Source organism: Macaca nemestrina, chromosome 3 (assembly GCF_043159975.1).
Source record: "Macaca nemestrina isolate mMacNem1 chromosome 3, mMacNem.hap1, whole genome shotgun sequence".
In the NCBI taxonomy this organism is placed as follows: domain Eukaryota; kingdom Metazoa; phylum Chordata; class Mammalia; order Primates; family Cercopithecidae; genus Macaca; species Macaca nemestrina.
Window position 1 is genome coordinate 136,020,386 of NC_092127.1, and position 18,660 is coordinate 136,039,045.

General features: G+C 35.9%; 1 protein-coding gene across 1 annotated transcript in view; it reads left to right on the plus strand.

The window, feature by feature from the left end:
* The window catches only part of LOC105477309 (uncharacterized), a 58,202-nt gene that overhangs the window by 36,077 nt on the left and 3,465 nt on the right, over positions 1-18,660 (plus strand). The window contains exon 6 of the mRNA XM_071093501.1: positions 18,146-18,354. The gene's annotated coding sequence lies outside the window, so the exon portion shown is untranslated. The remainder of the gene's footprint in view (positions 1-18,145; positions 18,355-18,660) is intronic.

Here is an 18,660-nt window from a genome sequence, read left to right on the forward strand (position 1 = left end):
CTGGTTCATATGGCAAGAGTATGCTTAGTTTTGGAAAAAACTGCCAAACTGTCTTTCAAACAGGCCGTACCTGTACATTTTGCAGTCCAGCAGCAACGAATGAGAGTTCCTGTTGCTCCACATCTTTGGCAACGTTTGGTGTCAGTGTTCTGGATTCTGGCCATTCCAGTAGGTGTGTAGTGGTAACTCCTAGTTATTTCAATATGTATTTCCCTGATGACATATTATGCGGAGTGTCTTTTCATATTCTTGTTTGCCATCTGTGTGTCTTGTTTGGTGAAGTATCTGTTAAATCTTTGATCCATATTTTAATCAGGTTGTTTGCTTTCTTATTGTTGTGTTTTAAGAGTGTTGTATGTTTTGGATAACAGTCCTTTATCAGTTGTTTTTTGGAAATATTTTCTCTTAGCCTATGGCTTTTTCATTTCATTCTCTTGATAGTGTCTTTTGCAGAACAGAAAATTTTAATTTTAATGAAGTCCAGCTTATCATCTCTTAATTTATGTTACACCTTTGTTGTCATATCTAAGAAGTTGTTGCCAAAGCCAAGGTCATCTAGAATTTCTCCTATGTTATATTATAGGAGGTTTATAGTTTTGTGTTTACATTTAAGTCTGTAAAGTGTTTTGAGTTAGTTTTTATGAAGGGTGTAAGGCATGTACCTAGTCATTTTTTCTATATGAATGTCTACTTGTTCCAGCACCATTTGTTGAAAATATCTTTTACTCATTGCATTACTTTTGCTCCTTTGTCAAATATCAGCTGATCATAATTCCATTCATGTGTATTTGCATGTATGTGACTCTTTTTGGGCTTTCTATTCTGTTCCACTGATCTATTTGCTTAGTCTTTTGTCAATACCACATTGTCTTGATTACTGTCAATTATATTTAAGTCTTGAAGTTAGGTAGTGTCAGATCTCTGATTTTGTTCAGCCATCCCAGAGTTGGCTATTGTAGGTCTTTTGTCTGTCCATTTAAACTTTAGAATAAGTTTGTCAATATCAACAAAATAATTTGCTGGGATTTTGATTGTGATTCCTAACTTGATTCTATAAATCAAGCTTTGATTGTGATTCCTAAGAACTGACATCTTTACAATATTGAGTTTTCTTATCTATTAACATGGAATGTCTTTTCATTTATTTAGTTATTCTTTGATTTCTTCAATCAGAGTTTTGTGGTTGTTCTCATATAAATCTTGTACATGTTTTGTTAGATTTATATCTAAGTATTTCATTTTTTGAAGTGCTACTGTAAACAATATTGTGTTTTTAATTTTAAATTCCACTTATTCGTTGCTGATATATATGAAAACAATTGACTTTTGCATATTAACCTCGTATCCTCCAACCTTGCTATAATTGCTTTTGTTTTCCTAATTCTTTTGGATTTTCTGCACAGATGATTATGTCATCTGCAAACAAAGACAGACATTTGCAACAATGTTGAAAAACATTGTTGAGGTGACATTCTTTCTTTGATCCTGAAAACTTTCCTTAAACTTTTGTAAGTCAAATTCATTTCCATTTTGAACCTGCGTAAAGTGGAGAAATATTCACCGTCAACAGTTTGGTGTCCCCTTGCTTTCCTTGAGTTGATTCATCTAATGCCAAGACATTGGGTGAGGGCTCATTGGTCCCTTGGTTGTTTGTCTATACAGTTCTCTGCTGAGATGTGAGTCATTGCCCATCTGGTTCTCTATTCTCTGTCTATGCAGTTCACCCCAGAGGTGTCCCTCCATCTTGTTGGGCAGTCGCTTTACTGCTGTTCAAACTCTCTATTCCTTTTATCCTTTTATACCTAGCTTAAGGATGTTGAATCATTTGGTTACTTCTCCTGATTTTTGTGAATTTGCCTAAGGTTGGGACAGTTTAAGACATGAGACATGGTCATTTTCTTTGTGGGGTCTTGTCTTGCCCCTTTCCTGAGGGCTTTCCTAGAAAGGACTCTCTTTTTCTCTCAGAGGATACTATTGTTTTTCCTTGCCTTTCCTATGCTATTCCAGAAAGAGTCTTTCAAGCAAGCCCCTTCTCTTCAACCACCATTATTGTTTTTAAAATAATGTCAACTTTTAGTTTAGATTCATGCGGTGTATGTGCAGGTTTGTTACATGGGTACATTGCCTGAGGTGTGGGATATGAATGATCTTGTCACTTAGGTTGTGAGCATGGTACCCAATAGTTAGTTTTCACCCCTTTCCTTTCTTTTCCTCCCCTCTTTCTTTATCCCCAGTGTCATTGTTGCCATTTTTATGTTCACAAGTACCCAATGTGCTTCTCAGTGAGAATGTATGGTATTTGATTTTCTGTTTCTGCATTAATTCTCTTAGGATAATGGCCTCCAGCTGTGTTCATGTTGCTTCAAAGGACATGCATAATTTTATCCTTTTTTATGGCTGTGTAGTTTTCCATAGTGTATAAGTATCATATTTTCTATTTCTTTTTTAAAAAATATTTTTTCTTTTTATTTAACTTTTATTTTGGTATATGCACAGGTTTTTTATATAGGTAAACTTGTGTCATGGGGATTTGTCATACAGATTATTTTATCATACAGGTAGTAATCCTAGTACACATTAGTTATTTTTCCTTATCCTCTTGTTGCTTCCAACCTCCACCCTCCAATAGCTCCCAGCGTGTATTATTCTCCTCTATGTGTTCATGTGTTTTTATCATTTAGCTCCCTCTTATAAGTGAGAACATGCACTATTGGTTTTTTGTTCCTGCATAAGTTTGCTAAGGATAATAGCCTCTGGCCTCCAGCTCCATCCATGTTTTTGCAAAAGATGTGATCTCATTTTTTATGGCTGCAGAGTATTTCATGGTGTTCTACATTTTCTGTATCCAACCTACCATTAATAGGCACCTAGGTTGCTTCCATGTCTTTGCTATTGTGAACACAGCTGCAATGAACATACAAGTGCATGTGTCTTTTTGGTAGAATGATTTATTTTCCTTTGGATATATATCCAATAATGAGATTTCTGGGTTGACTGGTAGTTCTACTGTTAGTTCTCTGAGAAATCTCCAATCGCTTTCCAAAGTGGTTGAACTAATGTACATTCGCACCAACAGTGTAGGTGTTCCATTTACTCTGCAGCCTCACCAGCGTCTGTAATTTCTGACATTTTCTTAGTAGCCATTTTGACAGGTGTGAGACGGTGTCTTATTGTGGTTTTGAGTTACATTTTTCTGATGATTAGTGATGTTGAACAGTTTTTCATACGTTTGTTGGCTGCTTGTTTGTTTTCTTTTGAGAAGTGTCTGTTCATATGTTTTGCCTGCTTTTTAAAAGGGTTACTTGTTTTTTGCTGGATTTATTTATTTATTTATTTAGAGATGGAGTCTCACTCTGTTGCCCAGGCTGGAGTGCAGTGGCATGATTTTGGCTCCCTGCAAACCTCCGCCTCCCGGGTTCAAGCAATTCTCCTGCCTCAGCCTCCTGAGCACCTGGGATTACAGGCGCCCACCACCATGCCTGGCTAATTTTTGTATTTTTAGTAGAGATGGGGTTTCTCCATGTTGGTCAGGCTGGTCTCGAACTCCTGACCTCAGATGATCCTCATGCCTCAGCCTCCCAAAGTGCTGGGATTACAGACATGAACCACCACACCCGGCTTTTTTGCTTGTCAAATTAAGTTCCTTCTTGATTTTGGATATTAGACTTTTGTTGGATGCATAGTTTGCAAGTATTTTGTCCCATTCTGTACGTTGTGTTACTCCGTTGACAGTTTCTTTTGCTGAGCAGAAGCTCTTTAGTTTAATTAGGTCCCATTTGTCAATTTTTATTTTTGTTGCAATTGCTTTTGAAGACTTTGTCACAAATTCTTTCCTAAGGCTGATGTCCTGATTGGTGTTTCCTAGGTTTTCTTCTAGGATTCTAATAGGTAGAGGTCTTACATTTCAATCTTTAGTCTATCCTGAGTTAGTTTTTCAGAGATCATATTCTTACTACTTTCCTCCACATCTGTTTTTTCTCCCCATCCTGATAGGTTATTTCTAGCATCTTCTCAGATCCTTTTCTCTTTCTCAAATATTTCTCCCAAACATTCTGCTTATGTCAAGAATGCTTTCAGTTTCTCTAGGAGCTTAGGTTTTAGAAACTAACATTAAAAAAAAAAAAAAAAACCTTTGTTCATGCTTTTCATGCTTTACCTCCCTTCTCCAAAGCATGTAGTACACACTGTCAACAGGTTGATGACAAAAATTAACATTTTCTCAAGAAAAAAATAGAATGTATTAGATCAAGAAATGTTACCCCATCATATAGTTATTAATATTTATTTTACTTTGTGAGGTTGGGTTGGCTTCAGTTTGTGTGTTTTTGTAACTATCCAGATGACAGTGATGGCAGTGTCAACCCCAAAGATTTTTGGAATCCTATAAAATAAGGTAATCCTGAGGGTTTTTATTGACTTTTTTTTCATTAATATGTCTTAGTTGTCCATATTTTTCAGGTACATGTAATATTTTGATATGTGTGTACAATGTATAATCATGATATCAGGATAACTGGGATATCTAACACCCCAAACATTTATCTTTTCTTTGTGTTGGCAATATTACAATTTTTCTCTTCTAGGTGTTTTGAAATATAAATTATTCACTTTAACTTCTTACTGTAGTATCAAATACTAGAACTTGTTCTTCTACTTAATTGTATTTTTGTATTCATCAAGGGCATTTTTATGTTATATTAAAATAGAAGTTAAGGATCTTTAGAGAAATGCTACCTACTATGATGCTATTTTTTGAATGATAAATGAGGATTATTTAACAATGAGCCCTAATTCATTTTGAAAAACAATTAGTGCTAGATATCAGAAAAACTTATGAATTATACATAGTAAATACCATCTTCTGCATTTGTAGTGTAAACTGAGACACTGAAAAGTAACTCACCCCAAGTTTAGTGACTGACCCAGTGGCTGACCTGTTTTAACATTTATATGCAGGTGTCTGCTATGAACCTAGCACTATTCTAAGCACTGTCCCTGAAATCGTTTTCGAGTTTGTGTGTAATATGACACTGATTGCAATTTCTAAGGGACTTTTTCACATTGGAAGAGGTAAAGTAATTTTCCCAAGTACTGTAGAAAACTGACATTATAATCCCTAGTTTTATTTCACCATATTGTTTCTTACAAATGTCTCTCCACTGGTATGTTATAAATGGGCTCAGCAGAATATGTGGGATATAACAATAAAATATATTTTTAGTATTTCCCAAAATTAGATCACTGTCATATTTAAGTGAATGATTCTTGTATTAATCATTGCCGCTTTTAGAGCTGTAAACTGTCACTTGCATTACAGAATGATGAGACTCGTTTGTTGATTCTCTGCCCATGAAATCTCCAGTTAATACACAAATGACAGACTCAGCATTTCTCCTTCTCTCAGAGATAGGCTAGTTCTTGAAGGTCATTTTTTTGTGTGTGTAGACTTTCTGTAATTCATTTGCTCAGAGTATACTTTTCAATGGACATAGTTCACTCCTTGTTGATTAGAGTTGTAGAGTATTTGCTGTCTGCCTGAGTTTTGCAAATTATCAGTGGTAAAGGATTAAAGTGTAAACATAAGGTCATTGGCCTTCGAAGTGGTGGATGGGCTGATATTACAGTTTAAAAATATTTAAATGAATTTATTCTTTAATATATTGAAGGATTTCTACAGGGCATATTTTTTAGGCAAAAGAAATGAACTATGATCAGAGGTGATTCTAAAGTGTAAGGTGTTGGATCTTCTATATATTACATTTTGAAAGTACTATGAATGAATGGAAATACATCTTGCTTGTTATTCTATTAAGCTATCACAGTCTCCTATCTTGTATTAGAGATTTTTGTGGTGTGTCTTTGCTTTTAATTTGCAAAATCTGTGTAAGGAATTAATGTGCATATTAATAGTTTTCTGTTTCACAAAGGCTTAAAATTGTTTTTTTCTTTTTTAAAATTATACTTTAAGTTCTGGGGTACATGTGCAGAACATGCAGGTTTGTTACACAGGTTTACGTGTGCTGTCGTGGTTTGCTGAACCCATCAACCCGTCACCTACATTAGGTATTTTGCCTAATGCTATCCTCCCGCTAGCCACAAACTCCTCAACAGGCCCTGGTGTGTGATGTTCCCTTCCCTCTGTCCACGTGTTCTCATTGTTCAACTCCCACTTATGAGTGAGAACATGCAGTGCCTGTTTTTCTGTTCTTGTGGTAGTTTGCTGACAATGATGGTTTCCAGCTTCATCCATGTCCCTGCAAAGGACATGAAGTCATCCTTTTTTATGGCTGTATAGTATTTCATGGTCTATATATGCCACATTTTCCTTATCCAGTCTATTATTGATGGACATTTGGGTTGACTCCAAGCCTTTGCTATAGTGAATAGTGCCACAATAAACATACATGTGCATGTGTCTTTGTAGTAGAATGATTTATAATCCTTTGGGTATATACCCAGTAATGAGATTGCTGGGTCAAATGGTATTTCTAGTTCGAGATCCTTGAGGAATCTCCATACTGTCTTCCAAAATGGTGAACTAATTTACACTCCCACCAACAGTGTAAAAGCATTCCTATTTCTCCACATCCTCTCCAGCATCTGGAGAGTCAGTTAAAAAGTCAGTTTCCTGACTTTTTAATGATGGCCATTCTAACTGACATGAGATGGTATCTCATTGTGGTTTTGATTTGCATTTCTCTGATGACCACTGATGATGAGCTTTTCAATATGTTTGCTGGCTACATAATATCTTCTTTTAAGAACTGTCTGTTCATATTCTTTCCCACTTTTTGATGGGGTTGTTTATTTTTTCTTATAAATTTGTTTAAGTTCTTTGTAGATTCTGGATATTGCCCTTCATCAGATAGATAGGTTGCAAAAATTTCCCCCACCCATTCTGTAGGTTGCCTGTTCATTCTGATGATAGTTTGTTTTGCTGTGCAGAAGCTCTTTAGTTTAATTAGATCCCATTTGTCAATTTTGGCTTCTCTTCTGTTGTCATTGCTTTTGGTGTTTTAAACAGGAAGTCTTTGCCCATGCCTATGTCATGAATGGTATTGCCTAGGCTTTCTTCTAGGAATTTTATGGTTTTAGGTCTTATGTTTAAGTCTTTAATCCATCTTGAGTTAATTTTTGTATAAGATGTGAGGAGTGTCTGCATATGCCTAGCCAGTAAAACTATTTTTAAAACAATGTAAAATCTTAGGATTTTACATTGAGTTAACTCTTTGTCCAAATCAAACACAACTGGAAATCTATCTTGTTCTCTGTGCAGATTATTTAAATCTTAGTGTCAAGATACATAAGCACCAATATATATATCACCAAGATAGGTATTATGTCTCTAAATCAGAGTGTGATGTGATTATCCAAAAATGGTTCATGGGGATAACCAAGTGATATTAGAAAAAAATACTAATTTGACACTCAGTAGGACTGCAAATAAGTAAAAATGGAAGCCTGGAAACTGAAAACAAATTCAAATTAAGTTTTCCTATCAAGGTAAACTTAGCTTTTATTTTGTTTCATATATATATAAGCAATTAATAATAATGTAGTGAGTTTGCCCCATATGTTTCACCATATATTTAACTCTCTTAAGTACTGTTGGTGACAAAGAAATAAAATAACTGGGAATTTTAGCCTCTACTGTCTTTAAAGTGCTTATAAGTTAGTTGTAGAATGATAATAACAGTCCTAACTCTGCTACTAACAAGCAACATTACATTGCATAAGTGTCTGAGTCTACTTTTCTAGACTTGTACATCACAGATGCTCTTGATTTTCCTCTTACTTTTCACCTTCTCCATTTCACTGGCTTCCTCTGGCCCCTCCTCCACCCTCAGACCCCTAAATGTAGTATGGAAGTTTCCGCCCTCAACTTTCATCTTTTTCCTGTCTACATTTTCCTCCTGGGTGATCAGATGATCTCTTTGAACACTATCTATGTACTATTATTTTCAAATTTTTATCTGTTGCCGGAAGTCCTCCCATGAATTCTAGATTCATATATTGTGCAACATCACATTTCTACCAGGATGTCTAACAAGTATTTCAAACTTAACAAGGCCAAACAGAACTAGTAACTACCTTCCTTAAGCCTAGTGTATATCCTCCCATTTCCCCCTTTCCATGTACCCCCCATTCCCCAGCCTTTTCTGTTTCTGTAAATGGTGACAGCATTTTCTCAGTTGTTTAGGTCAAACCTAAGTCATTATTGAATCTTTTTTCTTTCTTACACCTCACACCTAATTTTTCAGTGATTACTGACAGTGCTGCTCACAAAATATATTCACAACGAAAACATTTCCAGAATAGTCAGGCCACTGCTGACCACTTTGCTTGCTATTACCATCATTCAGATCTCAATGAGAGTGTTACTTCCTCAGACAGCCCTTCTCTGACACCTTCAGGAAAGCTGTAGCCCTTCACTATCATACTCACTCTCAGTACCTGATTTTATTATCATCTTCAACTTATCAGTACATGGAAGGTTTATTTATTTACTTGTTAATTTGCTGTCTTCTGCACTGGAATGTAAACTCCTTCCGGTCAAAGAATATGTACAGTCTATTCAATGTTGAATCCCCAGCACTTAGAATAGAGACTGGCACATGGTAAGTAATCAAAAAAATTTGCTGATGGTTTGGTTAACTGGCCTTTATATTTTAATCTGTAAAACAAAGGGAATGAAACCAATGATCTCTAAGGACTTTTCCAGGCCTAAGATTCTTTTCTATTCTCTTAATACTGGATTGTTTTGAATAATGAGGATAGCAAAATGTCCAAGTTGTACCCATTTTTTGAGACCTAGTTAAGTCACATCTCTAACCACTTGAACCCATAGAACTTTCTTCCTTCCTGTGTGAACAACCGTAGAGTCTCTATGTTAGTTCATGGCTAGCCAAATACCTTTGCCTTATTAGTTAAGTGCCCTCGCATGCATATTTATAATTGCAATTTCACTTGAACACTTTTGAAGTAAGACCCTATGCTGGTCTCCCCTGTTTTTCTTACGGCATTAATGATAACACTAGTTAAAATTCGTTGAGTGTCAATACAAGGAAGGCAATGTTTATACTTGATAAGCATTAACTAATTTAATTCTTACAGCTACCCCATAAATTAAGATTATTATTTATTCTCAAGAGAGAAAATCAAGGCACAGTGTGTTGAAGTACCTTGCCCACACAACTAGTAAGAAGTGGAGCTGGTATTCAAACTTGAGAAGTCTAATTCCAAACTATTGCTCTTAATCAATGCACAGTAATATTTCATGTGGTACCTAGCTCGGACACTAGAAATATGTGGGAAGTAGAACAGACACTAGATATTCATTTGAGTGTGCTCAGTGAATAAATAAGAAATAAACAAAAATGTGCAGCAGTAGTTCTATGAAGTGACTGTATATCTCACCCAGAAAATCTCTAAGTAGTTATTACTGGAAGGACTCTCATTCTCATGAATACCTTGTTTTATTCTGATTGCTGCCTTCACATGACTTGCATTTGTATTTATCATTCCACTTCACTCTGCTTCTGCTTAATCCAGCAGTTTTGCATCTGAGCAACCATCTGTCTTTAAACAAATTCCACAAATGTAATCATCAGTACAGCTAAACCAAAAACAAATTCAAACCTAATCTTCCCGGAAGATCAGAAGTTGGTGTAGGTTAAAAAGACTTTACGAGTTTTCAAGAGTATTCTTTTTACATGTTTTCTAGCAGTGACAAAGTAATAAGTAAAAAGAGTATCAGTTAAAATATAAAATAATGCTTTGTGTGGCTATTTAAAAGATTGTAGAATAGGCCAGGTGTGGTGGCTCATACCTGTAATCCCAATACTTTGGGAGGCTGAGGAGTGCGAACCACCTGAGGTCAGGAGTTCAAGACCAGCCTGGCCAACATGGGGAAACCCCCATCTCTACTAAAAACACAAAAATTAGCAGGGCCCGTAATCCCAGCTGCTCAGGAGGCTGAGGCAGGAGAATCGCTTGAACCCAGGAGGCAGAGGTTGCAGGGAGCTGAGATTGCGCCATTGCACTCCAGACTGGGTGATAAGAGAAAGACTCAGTCTCAAGAAAAAAGAAATGATAGAATAAAGCAATATGAAACAGTAGATTTCATCTTGTATTTATTGTGAGACTCTGAAATTAGAAATAGTCATGGATGTTTCTCATTCCCAACATGGTTGCCAGTGTCTGTTTTCTTCTTCGGCATGTACTGCCCCATGGACTAATGATTTGTTTTGCTGCTGTGGGTTACAGGAAAGGTACAAAGCAAGGCCTTTATGACACTTAGAAAGCCTATTTAAGATAAACAAATAATAAAGCACAAGACGAAAAGGGTACACCCTCATCTCAGGTCGCAATTCAGTCTCCCTCCTCCCCCAAATTTTCTATTGCCAATAACAATGAATGTAGCTTTGTCAACATAATAATAGTTTTGAGGGACTGTCAGAGAATAGTTGTCCTAATTTTTTGAAAGGCTTCATAGCATATATGTATCTTGAACGTCTCTTTGCTGTTTTGTTCACTAGCTATTGACCTTGGGCAACTTACTTAATCTTAGCTACTTTATGTTAACCTCAGTTTCCTCAGTTGTAAAATGCAGTAATGACAATGCTATTCTAGTAAGATTTCCAGAAGAGCAAATATGCTACTGCTGGTAAAGCACTGCTGAGAACAGGGACTGGCATGTTTGAAGGCATTTTATAAGTGCTTGCTAAACAAACAGAGCGTCCCCTGCTGTCCTCTTTCCCTTCACACACTCAGTGGTTCAGTAGAGTTAATATAGTTCTAATCCAAAATAAATACACTTGAGATTTTAGTGTTTGCAGCTTTATAATGAATAAATGCAAAATTTCTATTATTGTTATTTTCAATTACTATTGGCAATAAACTCATGGACTTTTATTATACTTTCATGGATATCAAGGAGTAGATGGACATCAGACTGGAAATGGCTTATTTGTTCATTTATTTATTTATTCATTCATTCATTCAATCAACAAATATTTATAGAGCACTTGCTACATGCTAGGAATGTATGTGATTACTTATGTGAATCTTAAATTTGCTAGAGACGGGGATATAGCAATCTTTCTTTGTTTTTTCATAATACAATCACTTGGAAAGTTTTTACTCACTGAATTTAATTCATAGGTTTAATTACTATCTACTGTCTAGTACTGAACCGAGATTTTGTGAAGAATACAGTGAACAGGGCAAATGTTTACTCTTATAAAATGATTACAATTTAATAAAATCTTATAAATTCAAGAGATGTTATCTCATTGTGGTTTTGATTTGCATTTCTCTGATGGCCAGTGATGATGAGCATTTTTTCATGTGTCTGTTGGCTGTATGAATGTCTTCTTTGGAGAAATGTCTGTTCATATCCTTTGCCCACTTTTTGATGGGGTTGTTTGTTTTTTTCTTGTAAATTTGTTTGAGTTCTTTGTAGGTTCTGGATATTAGCCCTTTGTCAGATGAGTAGATTGCAAAAATTTTCTCCCATTCTGTAGGTTGCCTGTTCACTCTGATGGTAGTTTCTTTTGCTGTGCAGAAGCTCTTTAGTTTAATTAGATCCCATTTGTCAATTTTGGCTTTTGCTGCTGTTGCTTTTGGTGTTTTAGACATGAAGTCTTTGCCCATGCCTATGTCCTGAATGGTACTACCTAGGTTTTCCTCTAGGATTTTTATGGTATTAGGTCTAACATTTAAGTCTCTAATCCATCTTGAATTAATTTTCGTATAAGGAGTAAGGAAAGGATCCAGTTTCAGCTTTCTACTTACGGCTAGCCAATTTTCCCAGCACCATTTATTAAATAGGGAATCCTTTCCCCATTTCTTGTTTCTCTCAGGTTTGTCAAAGATCAGATGGCTGTAGATGTGTGGTATTATTTCTGAGGACTCTGTTCTGTTCCATTGGTCTATATCTCTGTTTTGGTACCAGTACCATGCTGTTTTGGTTACTGTAGCCTTGTAGTATAGTTTGAAGTCAGGTAGCGTGATGCCTCCAGCTTTGTTCTTTTGACTTAGGATTGTCTTGGAGATGCGGGCTCTTAGAATGGCGATCAGTTAGAATGGCGATCATTAAAAAGTCAGGAAACAACAGGTGCTGGAGAGGATGTGGAGAAATAGGAACACTTTTACACTGTTGGTGGGATTGTAAACTAGTTCAACCATTATGGAAAACAGTATGGCGATTCCTCAAGGATCTAGAACTAGATGTACCATATGACCCAGCCATCCCATTACTGGGTATATACCCAAAGGATTATAAATTATGCTGCTATAAAGACACATGCACACGTATGTTTATTGCGGCACTATTCACAATAGCAAAGACTTGGAACCAACCCAAATGTCCATCAGTGACAGATTGGATTAAGAAAATGTGGCACATATACACCATGGAATACTATGCAGCCATAAAAAAGGATGAGTTTATGTCCTTTGTAGGGACATGGATGCAGCTGGAAACCATCATTCTCAGCAAACTATCACAAGAACAGAAAACCAAACACCGCATGTTCTCACTCATAGGTGGGAACTGAACAATGAGATCACTTGGACTCAGGAAGGGGAACATCACACACCGGGGCCTATCATGGGGAGGGGGGAGTGGGGAGGGGGGAGGGATTGCATTGGGAGTTATACCTGATGTAAATGACGAGTTGATGGGTGCAGCACACCAACAAGGCACAAGTATACATATGTAACAAACCTGCACGTTATGCACATGTACCCTACAACTTAAAGTATAATAATAATAAATAAATTTTAAAAAAATAAATTCAAGAGATGTAACTGAGAATGAAAACAAAGTAATAGAGATCATCAGAAGACAGTGAGAAGAATGTAAGCCTGGGAAAAGAGAAGGTCTGGAGGTGTGCTCTGGAGACGGGAAGATTTAGATAGATACAAAGCAGGGGAAATCATCATGGTGGGAGAAAGTCCAATAAGCAGAGATTTGCGTCTGAAAATGAACATGACCCCCTGGGTAAAAGGAAGATGACCTAATAGCACCTTGCACATCTTCTCATCTACTATGGCATTTAACACCTTGTAGGCTTGCAAAATATGTTACAGGGAGTATTACTGAGTCAATGGGAAAATTTATTCATGAAAGAGAATAACAGATAATATTATGGAGGTCATTTCTTCACATATTTGTTCATTTGTCTCCTCACCTATTTAACAGACATTGAACACACACATGCCAGTCATTTGCTAGCCACTGGGGATATTGCTGTGATAAAGAAAGACAGAGCTTCTGCTTTCAGGGACATTATAAACTAGTGGAATCAGATTACAGAGTATGTTGCTTTTTTTTTGTTTTTTGTTTTTTTTTTTTAATTTGGAGACAGGGTCTTGCTTTGTTGCCCAGGCTGGAGTACAGTGGCATGATTATAGCTCACCACAGACTTGAACTCCTGGCTCAAGCAATCTCCCACCTCAGCCTTCTGAGCAGCTGAGACTACAGGTGTGCACTACCACTCCTGAGCAATTTAATTTGTGTGTGTGTGTGTGTGTGTGTGTGTGTACAGACAGGATCTCACTTTGTTGTCCAGGCTAGTATCAATCTCCTGGGCTCAAGCAGTCCTCCCAGTTTGGCCTTCCACAGTGTTGGGATTATAGGTCTGAGCCACCTTGTCCTGCTAGATTACAGAATATTTTGAATACCAAAGCAAGAAGCTTGGCATTTATTTAAAATGTTATGGGGAACAAATAAAACATCGTAAAGAGAGGAAAGTTTTAGTATTCATCAGAGTAGATAGGGAGTAGAAGTATGATCATTAATTCAGAGTTTATTGTAATAACTCAGGTGTGATTTGGTGAGAGCCCGAACCAAACTGGTGTCGGTGCCCTGGTGAATAAGAATAAATGTGAAAATGGGTCAAAACAATTTAACTAACAGATAGATCAAAACTGTTTAGGGACATATTGGATACTTAAGTTAAGGAGAAGAAACTATTAAAGGTACTCTGAAGCTATCAAATGGTGTGGCATGAAAACTTATGGTATCATAAGCCAAATGGGTACATTTTTGAAAAAAATTAGATGGGGGTTATGGAGGGAAAATGGCCAATTGACTAAGAGCACACTGACATACCGAAGTGATGTCAAGTGGGTTTCATGAGGAGGAATGGATTTCCAAGTTTTTTTGACAGTGACCTGAGTAAAACGCAGATTTTACATGATGACCTGATATACACCTATATAACAAAACTTTCACAAAATGGTACTAATCCCACTATAGGCAATTTATCCTGATCAATTCTATTCTATTAATTTTATTTTACTAAACAATACTGGCCATGACATCCTAAATTTATTTCATGACCCTGTTTGAAAGTTGTTCTAAAGATAGTTGAAAATTAGGAACTTTCTATAGTAGGTGTGTTGTAGAAATTTTGGCAATGAGGCCCTTATAGAAGAAAGGTCAAGGCTAATCCAGATTTTGGAGTTGTGCCATATGACATTAGGAAATAAGCTTGAGTTCACAGGTTATAGAGGTTTTTCCTAGATGATCATGACTACAAACAGAACAGTTTCTAATGCATGGATAAATTAGTTATGTATACCCCAGGATGTGGATGACAAAGAATAGTAGAAATAGCATGAAATATCATCACTGACTATTTTTTTTACTATAAAATGTATGTTTTAGTTTAAAAATAAAGGTACCTGTGTTAATATTTAACTACACTGGATTTTTCCTAGTGAGTAAAGCAGTATCCCCAATATCCTCCTCCCCGTGCTTGTAGGTACATTTCATATTTGATATTTTCTACGATTATGAACAGTTTTAAGGTACAGTGAGATTGAAAGAAAGAATAACCCTTGAATGGACAGACTTGTGACTGTTAGTTTAATTTGGCCAATCAAGAAGTAACTGCACCAATGTAGTAAGTGGCCGTGAGCAAGTTTCTCTACAACAAAAAACATTGCTTCACAGAGTGGTTGAGTCACTGGAAAGATTTTCATATTTAAACTCCTTTAGCATCCCCTTTATCTACTCACCTAAACCAAATACAAAATAATATCAATGGGAATTAGTACTGGGTTGGGACTTGGATTTGAGTGGGGAGGCCAAAGAAGAGCCAGCCATAACAGCACATTGTAAGTATTGAGTAACATTCTGGGCAATGAATGTGGTGTGGCTGCTGGGCCAATAGGGTATATCTTTGGGCTATTTAAATAGACCCTGTTTTGGCTAGTGACTAGAATATTTTTAACCTCTTTGGTTGGTCAGGATTGATGTAAGGCAGCTTCTGCTAGCCTGTTTACCTTCGTGGTATCCCTTTACACTAATTTCTGGATTGCATTCTAATGAGAAAAGACAAATGTAGAGGATGCATGGTATCAAGTTGCTCATGGACATTTACCATATGGGTACAGTTGACTCTTGATCTGACAAATTAAATTGACAGTCAATGAAAGTTTCGAATGGCTTCTGTATCCAAGGCATGATCTGGATCTAGTGTTAGATATAGTGAGGATAAGCCATAGTTAGTGCTTTCAAGAAACTTATTATATTGGGGGATGTAGGATATAAATTGTAGCATTTATTTTGTATGCAAACATTAATCTAAAAACCTCAATGATCCAAATAGAAAAGGAAAAAAGCTTTCTGAACAGTCAAACAGAGATTCCAAAGTTCAAGCACCAAAGTTCAGACCCTAACAGTTATTTACAAGGGTCAGTTAACCTTTTGTTCTAGTGGGATAGGACTCCCATGGTGAGATTCGAAGAACTGTGGAACCACTGTTTCAGGTTCTTTTTCCACTTTGTCACCCGTTTGAAATTCCATCCATTAGGAATTAACTGGCATGACGGCAGTCCCTTCTACAATAAAATGCCTCCATTCTAGAAAGGTTAGATATGGGGGAGGAAATGGAGTGTTGATGAGATTAGGAGCATGGGGTTGAGATGAGAGGTTTTGTGAGATTTTGTGGAATTAGCTTAGTAAGATTTTTAATCTTTAAGACCTACCCGAGTTTGCCAACAGGTTAAGAAAGGGAAGTTTTGGTATGAGATTTATGTTAGAAAGGAGGCACATGGAACTTAGAGGCTGAGTAGTAGTTGGAAAGGTGGGACCCCTAAGAGATAGATGTTTGAGGTATACAGAAGGCCGTGAAATGGGAGAGAGAAATGATCATTTTCATGCTTAGTTTTGCCTGGAAACCCAGATAATTGCGAACTCTGCTTTTTTTTTTTTTTTTTTTCTGCCTGCCAACCTGCGTTTCTTTTCTTTCTTAAAGTTCTGTAGGAAGTTTCATTGTCTTTGAAGCTGGGATCTAATTCTTTGCTTGGATCTTTTATCAAACATTTAGAAATTACACATCATCATATCCTCCTTACTTTCTTCAGTCCTCTGCTAACTCATTCCATTTCTCCAGGAAAAGGTATCTTCACAAGCAAAAATAAAGACAGTGAATACAAATTTGAAATTTGAAGTCTGTTGGATTGTATAGGTAGCTAAGGAAGTTAGAGCTCACACAGCTTATTTACACATGAGATTGTCCTTGGATTTAGAGCTTCTCCTCCACTGCTTCTTTATTATCCCAGGAGTACCTTGTATTCTACATGCATATAATTTATAATGTTTCACTATAATTATCTTATTTTCCTGTCTCCCTTGTTACATTGTGAGCTCCTTGAAATCAGCTCCTTAAAATAAGTATGAAACATTGTCTTATGGATTGTGCCCTGTCAACAAGAATGCTGTTGTTAAATAATTAGCACGTTTGTTGATGCTGGCCAATATTTGCTTTTAGATGTCATCACTCCTGATGTGCATTTTTTGTCAATTTTCCATGTAACTGCAGATATAACTTTGGACTCATCAACACAGCCATTTGCTTTCAAGACATTAAATGCTTTAAACACAGCCATTTGTTTCTAATACATTCATAACTGAAAAAATAAACAGTATAAATTTAAAAATTAAAATTGAATCAAAGTAATACTTATCTGTATTTTATCTAGTAACTTAATTTATTGCTGTTAAATACACAGGATGCGTCACTACTGTAAATCGGAAGCATTTTGGAAAAAGAGTGCCATTGTCAACATCATATGTTACTAAAATTAGTTCTTTATTTTATTTAAATGCAAATTTTTGTTGCAATATATTATTGTTAAGTGAATGATTTTAGCAAACCAAAATTTCAAAGTATTATTCTAACAAAACATTTTTATTCTTTTCAATATCTACATAATGAAAAACAAATACTGAACAATTCAATGCTTGTATACCCAAAAATATTTTACAATTATTTTGATAGCATTTACATTATGTAGTTTATTATAATTAGGCTAGAGATGAATTTCTCTCTAGAGAAAAAGTGAACATCTGCCAATTATTTATGTGATATATTTCTTAAAACTTACACTTTTTTTGGATCAAGTCATTCATTATTGATGTCAGCGCACACATAGCTACTTGGAAAATTCATGAGAATTTCAAGGCTTAAATTCCAAGCTTCAGCTGGGTTATCGGTTGAGAAAGTTTTAGCTAAGAACTGGCACTAAAAGATTACAAAACCTCTCACAAAGTCTAAAGCTATAGAAGACATCAAGGAGAAAAAATAAAAACATTTTAATAAAAACATTCTAAACTCTATCCACTAAAATTTCAACATGAGACTATTTTAGCTATACAATGTTAGTTGTTTTACAGAAGGTTTATAAAGTTCAATTTTGTAACTTTAAACTTCTTTTAAGTAACAAGTTTCTTGAATTTCATGTTTAAAACATAGAATATGAATAGACTCAAAGTGCATTCATTTCTGTTTAATTTCCATCTGTGGCTATCCTTATGAGACAGGATTATATTAATTTCAATTTATATGTTTATAGATTCTATTCGTTGTTAATTTATTAAGAATGAATAAACATGGATTGCAGACATAGCTGTATTTTTCTTGCATTTGAAAAACTTGATAAAAAGATATGAGAAAGTCTCATTAATATAGTTTAAATAAGTTTAAATGAACTTTTTATTCTTTAAAAATATTAAGCTGAACTAGCTAGAGCATAATACTTGAGGAGTAATTGTGAGGCTTAGGAATGAACAGGCTCTCAAACTTGAATCCTAATTGCCTAACTTGATATATTCTTTCCTACCACTCAGGTCCTTTTCTCATTTGATAAGGCTGTCACATTGAAAACATGGAATTGCAGAATGTTCAAGGTGGAAGGATCCTTACAGATGATTTAGTCCAACTTGACCTGTATGGCATAGAGATATATGCAGATGTGCATGTCCAATTCTGCAGCTAGAAACGGACACTGAGCTGGAGTAAACCACACAGAGAAGAACTGAGGAATGTAAAGTAAAAGGTCAGGAAATTCGAATGTATATAAATTCCAGAGGCCCAGTGTAACATGAGGAAAGTCAAGGAGAGGGACTCTTTCATCATGTGAGATTTGGGGGCAGAGGGACTTAAAAGTTTGGACAAGCCAAAGATGGTGACCTGGGGTGGATTTTATGATGTAACCGTTTTTTCTCCTCATTCCCTATGAAATCTTCAGCCAATTCCATATTTCTCACTAATTCAAGTGAATATCTGGGGGGGATGGGTTATGGAGGGAAATGAGGGAGCAATTGCTTGGATTACATTCCAATTTTTTATTTGATTACAATAT